The 13,817-nt window shown below is 41.1% G+C and overlaps 1 long non-coding RNA gene across 1 annotated transcript in view; it reads left to right on the top strand.

The window, feature by feature from the left end:
- The first annotated feature begins 218 nt into the window (after positions 1 to 218).
- LOC309604712 overlaps positions 219 to 13,817 on the top strand; it is a 30,284-nt gene continuing 16,685 nt past the window's right edge. Inside the window, exon 1 of the long non-coding RNA XR_014231005.1 lies at positions 219 to 6,803. This is a non-coding gene — a long non-coding RNA (uncharacterized lncRNA). The remainder of the gene's footprint in view (positions 6,804 to 13,817) is intronic.

Raw genomic sequence — 13,817 nt, 5'->3', positions numbered from 1 at the left:
CACTATAAATCCCATACTACATCATTATACTTTCTGTTTAAACAATTATCCTTTAAAAGAGATTTAAATAATAAGAAAAAAACCTTATTTTTTTAACATCGTTATTGGAGTATAATTGCTTTACAATGGTGTGTTAGTTTCTGCTTTATAACAAAGTGAATCAGATATACATGTACATATACCCCCATATCTCCTCTCTCTGGCATCTCCCTCCCACCCTCCCTATCTCACCCTTCTAGATGGTCACAAAGCACTGAGCTGATCTCCCTGTGCTATGTGGCTGCTTCCCTCTAGCTATCTATTTTATATTTGGTGGTATATATAAGCCCATGCCACTCTCTCACTTCGTCCCAGCATACCCTTCCCCCTCCCTGTGTCGTCAAGTCCATTCTCTATGTCTGCGCCTTTATTCCTGTCTTGCCCCTAGGTTCTTCAGAACTTTTTTTTTTTTTTTTTAGATTCCATATATATATGTTAGCGTACTGTATTTGTTTTCCCCTTTCTGACTTACTCCACTCTGTATGACAGTCTCCAGGTCCATCCACCTCACTACAAATAACTCAGTTTCATTTCTTTTTATGGCTGAGTAATATTCCACTGTATATATGTGCCACATCTTCTTTATCCGTTCTTTTTCCTCTGTTGATGGACACTTAGGTTGCTTCCATGTCCTGGCTATTGTAAATAGAGCTGCAATGAACATTGTGGTACATGACTCTTTTTGAATTATGGTTTTCTCAGGGTATATGCCCAGTAGTGGGATTGCTGGGTCGTATGGTAGTTCTATTTTTAGTTTTTTAAGGAACCTCCATACTGTTCTCCATAGTGGCTGCATTAATTTATATTCCCACCAATAGTGCAAGAGAGTTCCCTTTTCTCCACACCCTCTCCAGCATTTACTGTTTGTAGATTTTTTGATGATGTTCATTCTGACTGGTGTGAGGTGATATCTCATTGTAGTTTTAATTTGCATCTCTCTAATGATTAATGATGTTGAGCATTCTTTCATGTGTTTGTTGGCAATCTGTATATCTTCTTTGGAGAAATGTCTACTTAGGTCTTCTACCGATTTTTGGATTGGGTTGTTTGTTTTTTTGATACTGAGCAGCATGAGCTGCTTGTAAATTTTGGAGATTAATCCTTTGCCACTTGCTTCATTTGCAAATACTTTCTCCAGTCTGAGGGTTGTCTTTTCCTCTTGTTTAAGGTTTCCTTTGCTGTGCAAAAGCTTTTAAGTTTCATTAGATGTCATTTGTTTATTTTTGTTTTTATTTCCATTTCTGAAGGAGGTGGGTCAAAAAAGATCTTGCTGTGATTTACGTCATAGAGGGTTCTGCCTATGTTTTCCTCTAAGAGTTTTATAGTGTCTGGCCTTACATTTAGGTCTTTATTCCATTTTGAGTTTATTTTTCTGTATGGTGTTATGGAGTGTTCTAATTTCATTCTTTTACACGTAGCTGTCCAGTTTTCCCAGCACCACTTATTGAAGAGATTTTTTCTCCATTGGAAATCCTTGCCTCCTTTGTCATAGATAAGTTGACCATAGGTGCGTAGGTTTATCTCTGGGCTTTCTATCCTGTTCCATTGATCTATATTTCTGTTTTTGTGCCAGTAGCATACTGTCTTGATTACTGTAGCTTTGTAGTATAGTCTGAAGTCCAGGAGCCTGATTCGTCCAGCTCCATTTTTCTTTCTCAAGATTGCTTTGGCTATTTGGGGTCTTTTGTGTTTCCATACAAATTGTGAAATTTTTTATTCTAGTTCTGTGAAAAATGCCAGTGGTAGTTTGATAGGGATTGCATTGAATCTATAGATTGCTGTGGGTAGTATATTCATTTTCACAATGTTGATTCTTTCAATCCAAGAATATGGTATGTCTCTCCATCTGTTTGAATCACCTTTAATTTCTTTCATCAGTGTCTTATAGTTTTCTGCATACAGGTCATCTGTCTCCCTAGGTAGGTTTATTCCTAGGTATATTATTCTTTTTGTTGCAATGGTAAATGGGAGTGTTTCCTTAATTTCTCTTTCAGATTTTTCAGCATTATTGTATAGGAATGCAAGAGATTTTTGTGCATTAATTTTGTATCCTGCTGCTCTACCAAATTCATTGATTAGCTCTAGTAGTTTTCTGGTAGCGTCTTTAGGATTCTCTGTGTATAGGATCATGTCATCTGTAAACAGTGAGAGCTTTACTTGTTCTTTTCCACTTTGTATTCCTTTTATTTCTTTTTCTTCTCTGATTGGTGTAGCTAAAACTTCCAAAACTATGTTGAAGAATAGTGGTGAGAGTGGACAACCTTGTCTTGTTTCTGATCTTAGAGGAAATGGTTTCAGTTTTTCACCATTGAGAACGATGTTGGCTGTGGGTTTGTCATATATGGCCTTTATTATACTGAGGTAAGTTCCCTCTATGCTTACTTTCTGGAGGGTTTTTATCATAAATGGGTGTTGAATTTTGCAAATGCATTTTCTGCATCTATTGATATGGTCATACGGTTTTTCTCCTTTAATTTGTTAATATGGTTTATCACATTGATTGATTTGTGTATATTGAAGAATCCTTGCATTCCTGGAATAAACCCCACTTGATCATGGTGTAGGATCCTTTTAATGTGCTGTTGGATTCTGTTTGCTAGTATTTTGTTGAGGATTTTTGCATCTCTGTTCATCAGTGATATTGGCCTGTAGTTTTCTTTGTTTATGACGTCTTTGTCTGGTTTTGGTATCAGGGTGATGATGGCCTCGCAGAATGAGTTTGGGAGTGTTCCTCCCTCTGCTATACTACGGAAGAGTTTGAGAAGGATAGGTGTTAGGTCTTCTCTAAATGTTTGATAGAATTCGCCTGTGAAGCCATCTGGTCCTGGGCTTTCGTTTGTTGGAAGATTTTTAATCACAGTCTCAATTTCAGTGCTTGTGATTGGTCTGTTTATATTTTCTCTTTCTTCGTGGTTCAGTCTCAGAAGGTTGTGCTTTTCTAAGAATTTGTCCATTTCTTCCAGGTTGTCCATTTTATTGGCAGATAGTTGCTTGTAGTCATCTCATGATCCTTTGTATTTCTGCAGTGTCAGTTGTTACTTCTCCTTTTTCATTTCTAATTCTATTGATTTGAGTCTTCTCCCTTTTTTTCTTGATGAGTCTGGCTAATGGTTTATCAATTTTGTTTATCTTCTCAAAGAAGCAGCTTTTACTTTTATTGATCTTTGCTATCATTTCCTTCATTTCTTTTTCATTTATTTCTGATCTGATCTTTATGATTCCTTTCCTTCTGCTAAGTTAGGTTGTTTATTTGAGATGTTTCTTGTTTCTTGAAGTAGGATTGTCTTGCTATAAACTTCCCTCTTAGAACTGCATTTGCTGCATCCCATAGGTTTTGGGTCATCATGTTTTCATTGTCATTTGTTTCTAGCTATTTTTTGATTTCTTCAGTGATCTCTTGGTTATTAAGTAGTGTGTTGTTTAGCCTCCATGTGTTTGTATTTCTTACAGATTGTTTCCTGTAATTGATATCTAGTCTCATAGCATTGTGGTCGGAAAAAATACTTGATACGATTTCAATTTTCTTAAATTTACCAAGGCTTGATTTGTGACCGAAGATATGATCTACCCTGGAGAATGTTCCATGAGCACTTGAGAAGAAAGTGTATTCTGTTGTTTTCGGATGGAATGTCTTATAAATATCAATTAAGTCCATCTTGTTTAATGTATCATTTAAAGCTTGTGTTTCCTTATTTATTTTCATTTTGGATGATCTGTCCATTGGTGAAAGTGGGGTGTAAAAGTTCCCTACTATGATTGTGTTACTGTTGATTTCCCCTTTTATGGCTGTTAGCATTTGCCTTGTGTATTGAGGGGCTCCTATGTTGGGTGCATAAATATTTACAAGTGTTACATCTTCTTCTTGGATTGATCCCTTGATCATTATGTAGTTTCCTTCTTTGTCTCTTGTAATAGTCTTTATTTTAAAGTTTATTTTGTCATATATGAGAATTGCTACTGCAGCTTTCTTTTGATTTCCATTTGCATGGAATATCTTTTTCCATCCCCTCACTTTCAGTCTGTATGTGTCCCTAGGTCTGAATTGTGTCCTTTGTAGACAGCATATATACGGGTCTTGTTTTTGTATCCAGTCAGCCAGTATATGTCTTTTGGTTGGAACATTTAATCCATTTACATTTAAGGTAATTATCAATACGTACATTCCTATTACCATTTCCTTAATTGTTTTGGGTTTGTTATTGTAGGTCTTTTCCTTCTCTTGTGTTTCCTGCCTAGAGAAGTTCCTTTAGCATTTGTTGTAAAGCTGGTTTGGTGGTGCTGAATTCTCTTAACTTTTGCTTGTCTGTAAAGGTTTTAATTTCTCCATCGAATCTGAATGAGATCCTTGCCGAGTAGAGAAATCTTGGTTGTAGGTTTTTTCTTTTCATCACTTTAAATATGTCCTGCCACTCCCTTCTGGCTTGCATAGTTTCTGCTGATAGATCAGCTTTTAACCTTCTGGGGATTCCCATGTTTGTTTTTTGTTGTTTTTCCCTTGCTGCTTTTAATATTTTTTCTTTGTATTTAATTTTTATAGTTTGATTAATATGTGTCTTAGCATGTTTCTCCTTGGATTTATCCTGTATGGGACTGTCTGCGTTTCCTGGACTTAACTATTTCCTTTCCCATATTAGGGAAGTTTTCAACTATAATTTCTTCAAATATTTTCTCAGTCCCTTTCTTTTTTCTCTTCTTCTTCTGGGACCCCTGTAGTTCGAATGTTGGTGCATTTAATGTTGTCCCAGAGTTTTCTGAGACTGTCCTCAATTCTTTTCGTTCTTTTTTCTTTATTCTGCTCTGCAGTAGTTATTTCCACTATTTTATCTTCCAGGTCACTTATCCGTTCTTCTGCCTCAGTTATTCTGCTATCGATTCCCTCTAGAGAATTTTTAATTTCACTTATTGTGTTGTTCATCATTGTTTGTTTGCTCTTTAGTTCTTCTAGGTCCTTGTTAAACGTTTCTTGTATTTTCTCCATTCTATTTCTAAGATTTTGGATCATCTTTACTAACATTACTTTGAATTCTTTTTCAGGTAGACTGCATATTTCTTCTTCATTTGTTTAGTCTGCTGGGTTTTTACCTTGCTCCTTCATCTGCTGTGTGTTTCTCTGTCTTCTCATTTTGCTTCACTTACTGTGTTTGGGGTCTCCTTTTCGCAGGCTGCAGGTTTGTAGTTTTTGTTGTTTTTGGTGTCTGCCCCCAGTGGCTAAGGTTGGTTCAGTGGGTTGTGTAGGCTTCCTGGTGGAGCAGACTGGTGCCTGTGTTCTGGTGGATGAGGCAGGATCTTGCCTTTCTGGTGGGCAGGACTGCATCTGGTGGTGTGTTTTGGGTTGTCTGTGACCTTATTATGATTTTAGGCAGCCTCTCTGCTAATGGGTGGGGTTGTGTTCCTGTCTTGCTAGTTGTTTGGCATAGGGTATCCAGCACTGTAGCTTGCTGGTCATTGGGTGGAGCTGTGTCTTAGCATTGAGATGGAGATCTCTGGGAGAGCTTTTGCCATTTGATATTATGTGGAGCTGGGAGGTCTCTGGTGGGTCAATGTCCTGAACTCAGCTCTCCCACCTCAGAGCCACAGGCCTGACACCCGGCCGGAGCACTGAGACCCTGTCAGCCACACGGCTCAGAAGAAAAGGGAGAGAAAAAGAAAGAAACAAATAAAATAAAATTAAAATTATTAAAGTAAAAAATAATCATTAAAAATAAAAAAATTAAAAAGTAAGTAAAAAAAGAAAAGAAAGAAAGAAAGAAGAGAGCAACCAAATGAAAAAACAAATCCACCAATGATAAGAAGTGCTAAAAACTATTCTAAAACAAACCAACAAACAAATAAAAAAACCGGACAGACAGAACCCTAGGACAAATGGTAAAAGCAAAGCTATACAGACAAAAAGCACACAAAGAAGCATACACATACACACTCATAAAAAGAGGAAAAGGAAAAATATACGTATATCATTGCTCCCAAAATCCACTGCCTCAATTTTGGGATGATTCGTTGTCTATTCAGGTATTCCAGAGATGCAGGGTACATCAGGTTGATTGTGGAGATTTAATCTGCTGCTCCTGAGGCTGGTGGAGAGATTTCCCTTTTTCTTCTTTTTTTGCACAGCTCCTGGGGTTAAGCTTCGGATTTGGACCCGCCTCTGTGTCTAGGTCACCTGAGGGCATCTGTTCTTCACTCAGACAGGACAGGGTTAAAGTAGCAGCTGATTCGGAGGCTCTGGCTCACTCAGGCCGGGGGGAGGGAGGGGTACGGAATGCCGGGCGAGCCTGTGGTGGCAGAGGCCAGCGTGATGTTGCAACATCCTGAGGCATGCCGTGTGCTCTCCCTGGGAAGTTGTCCCTGGATCACGGGATCCTGGCAGTGGCAGGCTGCACAGCCTCCTGGGAGGGGAGGTGTGGAGAGTGACCTGTGCTTGCACACAGGCTTCCTGGTGGCTGCAGCAGCAGCCTTAGCGTCTCATGCCCGTCTCTGTGGTCCGCGCTGATAGCCGCAGCTGGCGCCAGTCTCTGGAGCTCGTTTAGGCGGTGCTCTGAATCCCTTCTCCTCACGCACCAGGAAACAATGGTCTCTTGCCTCTGAGGCAGGTCCAGACTTTTTCCCAGACTCCCTCCCGGCTAGCTGTGGTGCACTAGCCCCCTTCAGGCTGTGTTCACACAGTCAACCCTAGTCCTCTCCCTGGGGTCTGACCTCCGAAGCCTGAGCCTCAGCTCCCAGCCCCTGCCCGCCCCGGCGGGTGAGCAGACAAGCCTCTCGGGCTGGTGAGTGTTGGTCGGCACTGATCCTCTGTGCGGGAATCTCTCTGCTTTGCCCTCTGTACCCCCTGTTGCTGCACTCTCCCCTGTGGCTCCAAAGCTTCCCCCCCCACCACCACCACCTCCCGTCTCTGCCAGTGAAGGGGCTTCCTAGTGCGTGGAAACTTTTCCTCCTTCACAGCTCCCTCCCACTGGTGCAGGTCCCGTCCCTATTCCTTTGTCTCTGTTTTTTCTGTTTTCTTTTGCCCTACCCCGGTATGTGGGGAGTTTCTTGCCTTTTGGGAAGTCTGAGGTCTTCTGCCAGCATTCAGTCAGTGTTCTGTAGGAGTTGTTCCACATGTAGGTCTATTTCTGATGTATTTGTGGGGAGGAAGGTCATCTCCACATCTTACTCTTCCGGCATCTTGAAGGTCTCCCCCAAAATCTTATTTATTTACCCATCTAGTTACCATTTCTGAAGCTCTCCTTTGTATACACCCATATTTCCACCTGGTATAATTTTCCTTGATTTTTCTTGTAGTGTGGGTGCACTGGTGATGAATTCCTTCAGCTTCTTTATTTCTGAAAACGGTTTTATTTCACTTTTGTTTTTGAAAGATATTTTCTCTGGGTATAGAATTCTAGGTTGAAGGTTTTTTCAGGTAATTTAAAGACGTTTCTCCATTGTCTTCTCACTCACATTATTTCTGATGAGAAATCTACTGTTATCCTTTCCTTTGTCCCCCTGATTTTCTCTGCATCAGTGATATTGAACAATTTGATTTCATGACCCTTGGTGTACTTTTTAAAAATATTTCTTGTGCTTAGGGTTTGATGATGTTCTTGGATTTGTGGATTTATAATTTCCATCAAATTTGGAAATTCTGGGTCATTATCCTCAAATATTTTTCTGTCCCACCCATCCTTTGGGGACTCCAATTACACTTATATTAAGCTATTTGAAGTTTCCCACAGCTCATTGTTACTCTGTTCATTTTAAAATTCTCTTTTTGTTCTGTGTTTCATATTGAATAGTTTCTATTGTTCTGTCTTCAAATTCACTAATTTTTTCTTCTGCAACGTCTAAACTGCCACTAATTCCAACCAAAGTATTTTTCATCTCACACACTGTACTTTTCATCTTTAGAAGCTGAACTGGAGTTTTAAAAAAGATATATTTTCTAAGCCTTTATTTAACTTTTTGAACATATGGGATGTAGTTAAAATAGCTGTTTTAATGTCCTTGTCTGCTAATTCTAACATCTGTGTCAGCTCTAGGTTGATTTTAATTAATTGTTTTTTCTCCTCATTAAGAGCCGTATTTTCCTGCTTCTTTTCATGCTTGGTAGTTTTTCACTGGATGCCAGACACTGTGAGTTTTACTTTATTGGGTGCTGAATATTTTTGTATTCCTATAAATATTCTTGACCTTTTTTTCCTGAGACCCAGTTAAGTTATTTAGAAATATTTTGATCCTTTTGAGTCTTGCTTTTAAGATTTGGCAGGACTTGAGCAGGGACCAGTTGAGGGCTAATTTTTCCCCACTACAGAAATAAGTCCTTTCTGGGTACTTTACCCAGTGTTCCATGAATAATGAGGTTTTCCAGTCTGGCTTGTGGGAACAGGTACTATTCCTAGCTGTATGTGATTGTTGGGCAGTATTACCTCTAATTCTTTTGGGTGTTTCTTTCCTAGCCTCATGCAGTTTTTTCACATGCATGCACTGATCATTACTCAGCTGAATACTCAGAGGGGACTCTCTGAAGATGTTCAGAGTGCTCTCTGCATGCTGCTTCCTCCTCCCCAGTATGCAGTCCTGCAAACTCTAGTTACCTTGGTCTCTCAGACTCTCAGCCACATCCCTCAACTCAAGGCATCCATCGAACTCTACCTGTGTTTCCTCACCACTGCACTGCAACCTGTGAAACTGTTCAACTCAGTAAGCCAAGGCAATCCTAGTGCTCGTCTTGTTTGTTTCCCAGCTTTCACAAATCCCTTACTGCCTGGTGTTTAGTGTCTTGAAAACTGTTATTTCATATACTCTGTCTAGTTTTTGTTTAATGTGGGAGAGTAAATCTGGTCCCTGTTACTCCATCTTGGCTAGAATCAGAAGTGCCAATCTAATCTTAAAATATTTCCAAGACACAGTTATGAGGGAGTCTGCATGACTATGAATTTTCCAACGTAAAGGTCTCAAGAAGCCCTTGGCAGTCTTCTGTGGGGGAGACAACTAATGATGATTCCAAACCTTACTCCCAGAGGACTCAGTTTCCCCATATAAGCCATCACTCTTTTGTGCTCATTCTGAGCTGGGCGTGGATGAAAGTGGTGCCCCAGCTGAGGTGCTGCTTTATTTAGAAAAGGCAAATTACTGTACATTTACTCTCTACTACCCACCTTGGGAATTTAAAGGGAATGATCATATCCAAAACTATCAGACAACTTTGATCAGCAAAGTTCCAAGTCATCCTGATGTACTGAACTATAAGGATCAGAAATTCATAGGCTTCTGAGCCAAAATGAGATTCACATTTGATATAAATAAGAATTAGCCTGTGATTCTGCAGTTTTGTTTCCTGACCTGGTGCCTCCTGCAAAAATAGAAATGTCAGTGCCTGGCAGTGGTGGAGCATGCCAACTGGTATTGTGACCCAAAGGACCAATAAGGCACTGGCTGCACAGCCAGCTGGCAGCCTGCCATTACCAATGGGAAAATCATTCCTCTGTGATAAGACAGCGACAAATGCTTTCCCTGTGGCTGTGATTAAAGCGGGCTCTGCATTATGACAACAGTGCTTCGAGCTTCGCATAGCAGTCATTTTTGCTAAATATTCATATGCTTATTTATACTCTCCCAGGCCTTGTCTGAAATCAGGGAGTTTAAAATTTCAGGCACAAACTATTTCCCTTTTGGGGAAGAAAAATTAGTGGACACAGGAATAGAAGGGTACATTTAGGAGTTGAGAAAGGGGGGGAATAGAATCATAGATGATTCTGTAATCAGTCTGTAGAAGAACTGTGTATTTCCTCTGCATGCTTGGTAGAAGAGAGTTGCTAGTTGTGGAGGGCATGTAAAAATGTAAGCTCCAATTCCAGGGGGACTGTATTTTTCCTAACCCAGTAACTCATAAATGTGTTTTGAAAGAATGAATAAATAAATGAATAATCTATAAAAATGGTGCAATGTCCTCTAGGGCAGAGACTAAAGGTTGTCCTTGTAACCATAGTATCTAAGAAGAGTTCTTGGCACATAGAAGGAACTCAAATACATGTTTTTGGATGAATTAATGAGTGATAGAATGCAAGGTGGAAGGGAGAGAGGGAGGAAGGGAAGGAGGAAGGAAGGAAGGAAGGAAGGAAGGGAGGAAGGAAGGAAGGAAGGAAGGAAGGAAGGGGTTTGAGAACAGACAGCTGGCCTGGTCACCCCACTTCCCAGGACAAGTGCACCTGGCTGCCAAGAAGCAGATTTGTTTGTCTTCTACAGGTGTTTATTACATCTGCTTTGGGGCCATTAAATTTCAGACCCTTATGGTGAGCCTCTCCACAATTTGTTAGCCCTTTATAACTTACAAAACATCTCAAGGTTTGTAGGTGGTACTGGCCACTAGGAAAATTCAGTATTTTACCTTGGGAGGGACCTCTATCTTCTGAGCTGGCCTTCTGATTCTGTCACCCCAGCCCCTCTTGTACCCTCCCCTAGGTGGGGATGGGGTGTATGTGTATTAGAGGGAGAGGGAAAGAGGAAGGGGGAGGGATGAAGAGAGAGAGAAAAGAGAGAGAGAGGTGTGTGATGCTAGAAGACAGCTTCCCTGTGTGTCCTCTGGCCGCCCACCTGTCAGCATCTTTGGCCTCCACATGCCCTTTCACATTCACATGGAGCTCTGTTCCTGCTTATGTCAACATAAGAGCTTATGGGCTTAAGGCTTCATGGGTTGAAATGAATACTGAAAGTTTATGTATGGCACCTTGGCAGGATTATGGAAGGGGGATATGGGAATTGAATCCCCCATTAAATGGTCCCCAATAAAATAAATGGAAAAAAATCCCTCTAGGTCCTTCCTGTGTGTAATAAACTAGGGACTAGTCTGAAAATCAAGAGCTTTGGTGCCCATCTCATCTCTGCCTCCAGCTCACTGTGTAGATGTGGGCAAGTCTCTCCTCTCTTGGCCTCGATTGGTCATCTGGATGAAGGGAAGGTTGAGCTATAGGGTCTCCAGAGCCCTTCCTGGCTGTGGCACTCCCGTAATTCTAAGCATGCCCTGACCATGCCCACCTGCCTGGTGAAGCCGATACCCTGGAACTCACTGCTCCAAGAGGAGCTTGAGATGGAGGACACTGAGTAGCCACTGTTTCCAAGTTACGCCTGTTTGTTTTTGTCAAGCTTGGCACTTTAGGGCGAGAAAAGGATAACTTAGTGGATGTCAGAGGCATAAGAACTATGGAATAGAGTACTCAGCCCTGGAGCCACAGTCCTTTGAGACCATAAGAGTGCATCCTGCCTGGTGAACCCCAGTCCCTCCCACTGTGGACACTAATAATCTATACTCTGCACATCAGCCTTAGTCAGTCCCTAAGCCAGGGTGGGGATTACCCTGGTATAGACACAACATCTGGTATGACTCTTGGATAATAATTAAAATGATGATGTATCCATTTGAATACACATCTACAAACTTAGGAATGCCAGAAATATCACATTTCTGTATTTTCTTTAAAATAATATTAAATCTAACTCAAAGTCCACATCTTACAAACTAATGGGAAATCTTAATTGTTACGGAGCCTCCATCCTGATTGCCTTTGGGTAAAATGTTCCTGGGTCTTCCAATGGCAGAGCATCAGCACGACCTCTCTGCTAATTGATTGACGGTTACTGCTAAGAGCTTCTTTGTCCCAGTCCAAATGGTCCCCCATATCTGGCATCTCTGCGGTCAACCATGGTAATCTATGATGAGACTGGAGTCAGTCTGCTAGGGCCCAGCCTCCCTAGGATACCATGCAATCATTCCCCCTAATACTTGCCACCTCTTGGGATTCTGCCAGAGAGCAGAATAAGGGTTGCCACTCTTCACAAGTCCTGCAGATCTCAATCCTCTTCTCTGGAAGAAAGCTCTCTTTCTTTTTATCCTCAAGTCATTCTTCACTCTCTCCTTCCCTCCCAGGAACATCTATTTAATGAGTTTAGGTACTTAAAACTAGGAGACAATTTAAACTATTTCTGCTTTAGATACAACAAACTAGGGAATATAACAACAACAACAAAAAAGCAGACTCACACATATAGAGGACAAACTAGTGGTTACCAGTCAGGAGAGGGAAAGAGGGAAGGGCAAGATTGGGGAAGGGGATTAAGAGGTACAAACTATTATGTGTAAAATAAGCTACAAAGATATATTATACAACACAAGGAATATAGCCAATATTCTATAATAACTATAAATGGAGCATAAACTTTTAAAATGGTGAATCACTATACTGTACACCTATAACTTCTATAATATCATATATGAACTATACTTCAATAAAAATATATATATATTTATTTTTAAAATCCTTTTTCTGCTTTAGGCCTTCAGAAAAATAAAAAGCCTGGGTGCTAGGAAATAGCATGTGTTTTAGTTAGGGCGTGGGCTCAGTTACTATGACAAGAGACCCAAATGTATGATGACTCGAATAGCAGCCTGGAGATGAGCAGTAGGGTGGATGGGGCTTATCTCTTCCATGTGGTCTTGTAGGGATGGAGGCTCCTTCCACTTGTCCCCAGGGGGTCGTCCTCATCTATATGCCCAAGGCTAGGTCACCTCCATGTCAGTGACCCATCCTGCAGAGAGGGGAACGAGTAGAAGACCAAGACCTGTAACTTGTCTTTAAGGAGATGATCTAGAAGTTCTCAGGTCACTTTAATTCCCAAACCACTGACTGAACTAATTCATAAGACCACACCTGGCTGCAAAAGAAATACAGGACTGGAGGGAATTCTAATAGCAAGAAGAAGAGAATATAAATCAGAGAAAATTAGGGCTATCTGTTTGAAATATAAAGGAAAATATAAGGAAAAGAAACCATAAATTAACATTTTAACAAATTATTATTATCAACAGCATTATTGTTCCCTTCTCATTATTAGGGACCAGTTGTATGCCTGTCACTCTGTCGGATTTAACCTGTGTTATCTGTTGCAAGGAAATGATAGCTCTTGTGCTCTCCAGGGCTCTGTGGTGGCTTTTCACTGTGTACATTGAGAGAAGTGAAAGGACTTCTCTGTATGATTTGGGATTAGGGTTGTCCACACAAGAAATGCGGATGAGATTTGGAAGACAAGTAAAGCAGCCGCCATTTCTCCGCCAGGCACGGTGGCAGCTCCTGCACATTGTCACTGGTCTGCTGGCTACCCTAGTTGGCCTGGGGTAGCAGCCGGGCTCCAGCCCCTGCATCTCCCACTGCACTTGCTCCTTCAGCTTCTCTGCAGCCTGGGCCTGACTGTGTGTGCATCTCCACGGTAGAGGACACCAGCTTTTCCTGCAGGTCCCTTGTGTGATCAAGGTTGGGTTAGTTCTTATGCTTTTGGTTTGTCCTCACAGGTTCCATTCGTCTTCACAGGTTCTAGTGGGTCCTTGCTCTCCCCCACTTCCCGTGCAGCTTGCTCTCACAGCCTGTTCCCCGGGAAACCAGCCTGAGACACCTTCCTCTTCTAGTGCTCCTCCTTTGGCTTCCGTGATTTTACTTTTTCTTGGTTTTTCTCCCACTTCTGCATCAGTCCCTATCTGCTTCTTTTCAGGCTTCCACTCTTCTTGTTGCCTTTTCTAAACAGGAGTTTCTCAGTTTGATTGCCAGGTGAATTTTCCATTTCTGTTTTCAAATGCTATCTCTGTGTTCATGACCCCCCAACTTATGTATCTAGCCTAGTCTCCTCTTTAGGGCTCTAGTCTCTGAGGTCCAATTTCCTCCTTGACATCTGCAATTAGATGACTTATAAGCATCTCTAACTTCATGTTTCCAAAACTAGACTATATTCTTCCCTCTAAAACCTATTTCTCTGCC

The sequence above is a fragment of the Balaenoptera borealis genome (assembly GCF_965194805.1).
Source record: "Balaenoptera borealis genome assembly, chromosome: 10".
Classification (NCBI taxonomy): domain Eukaryota; kingdom Metazoa; phylum Chordata; class Mammalia; order Artiodactyla; family Balaenopteridae; genus Balaenoptera; species Balaenoptera borealis.
This window is presented reverse-complemented; position numbering and strand designations above follow the sequence as displayed.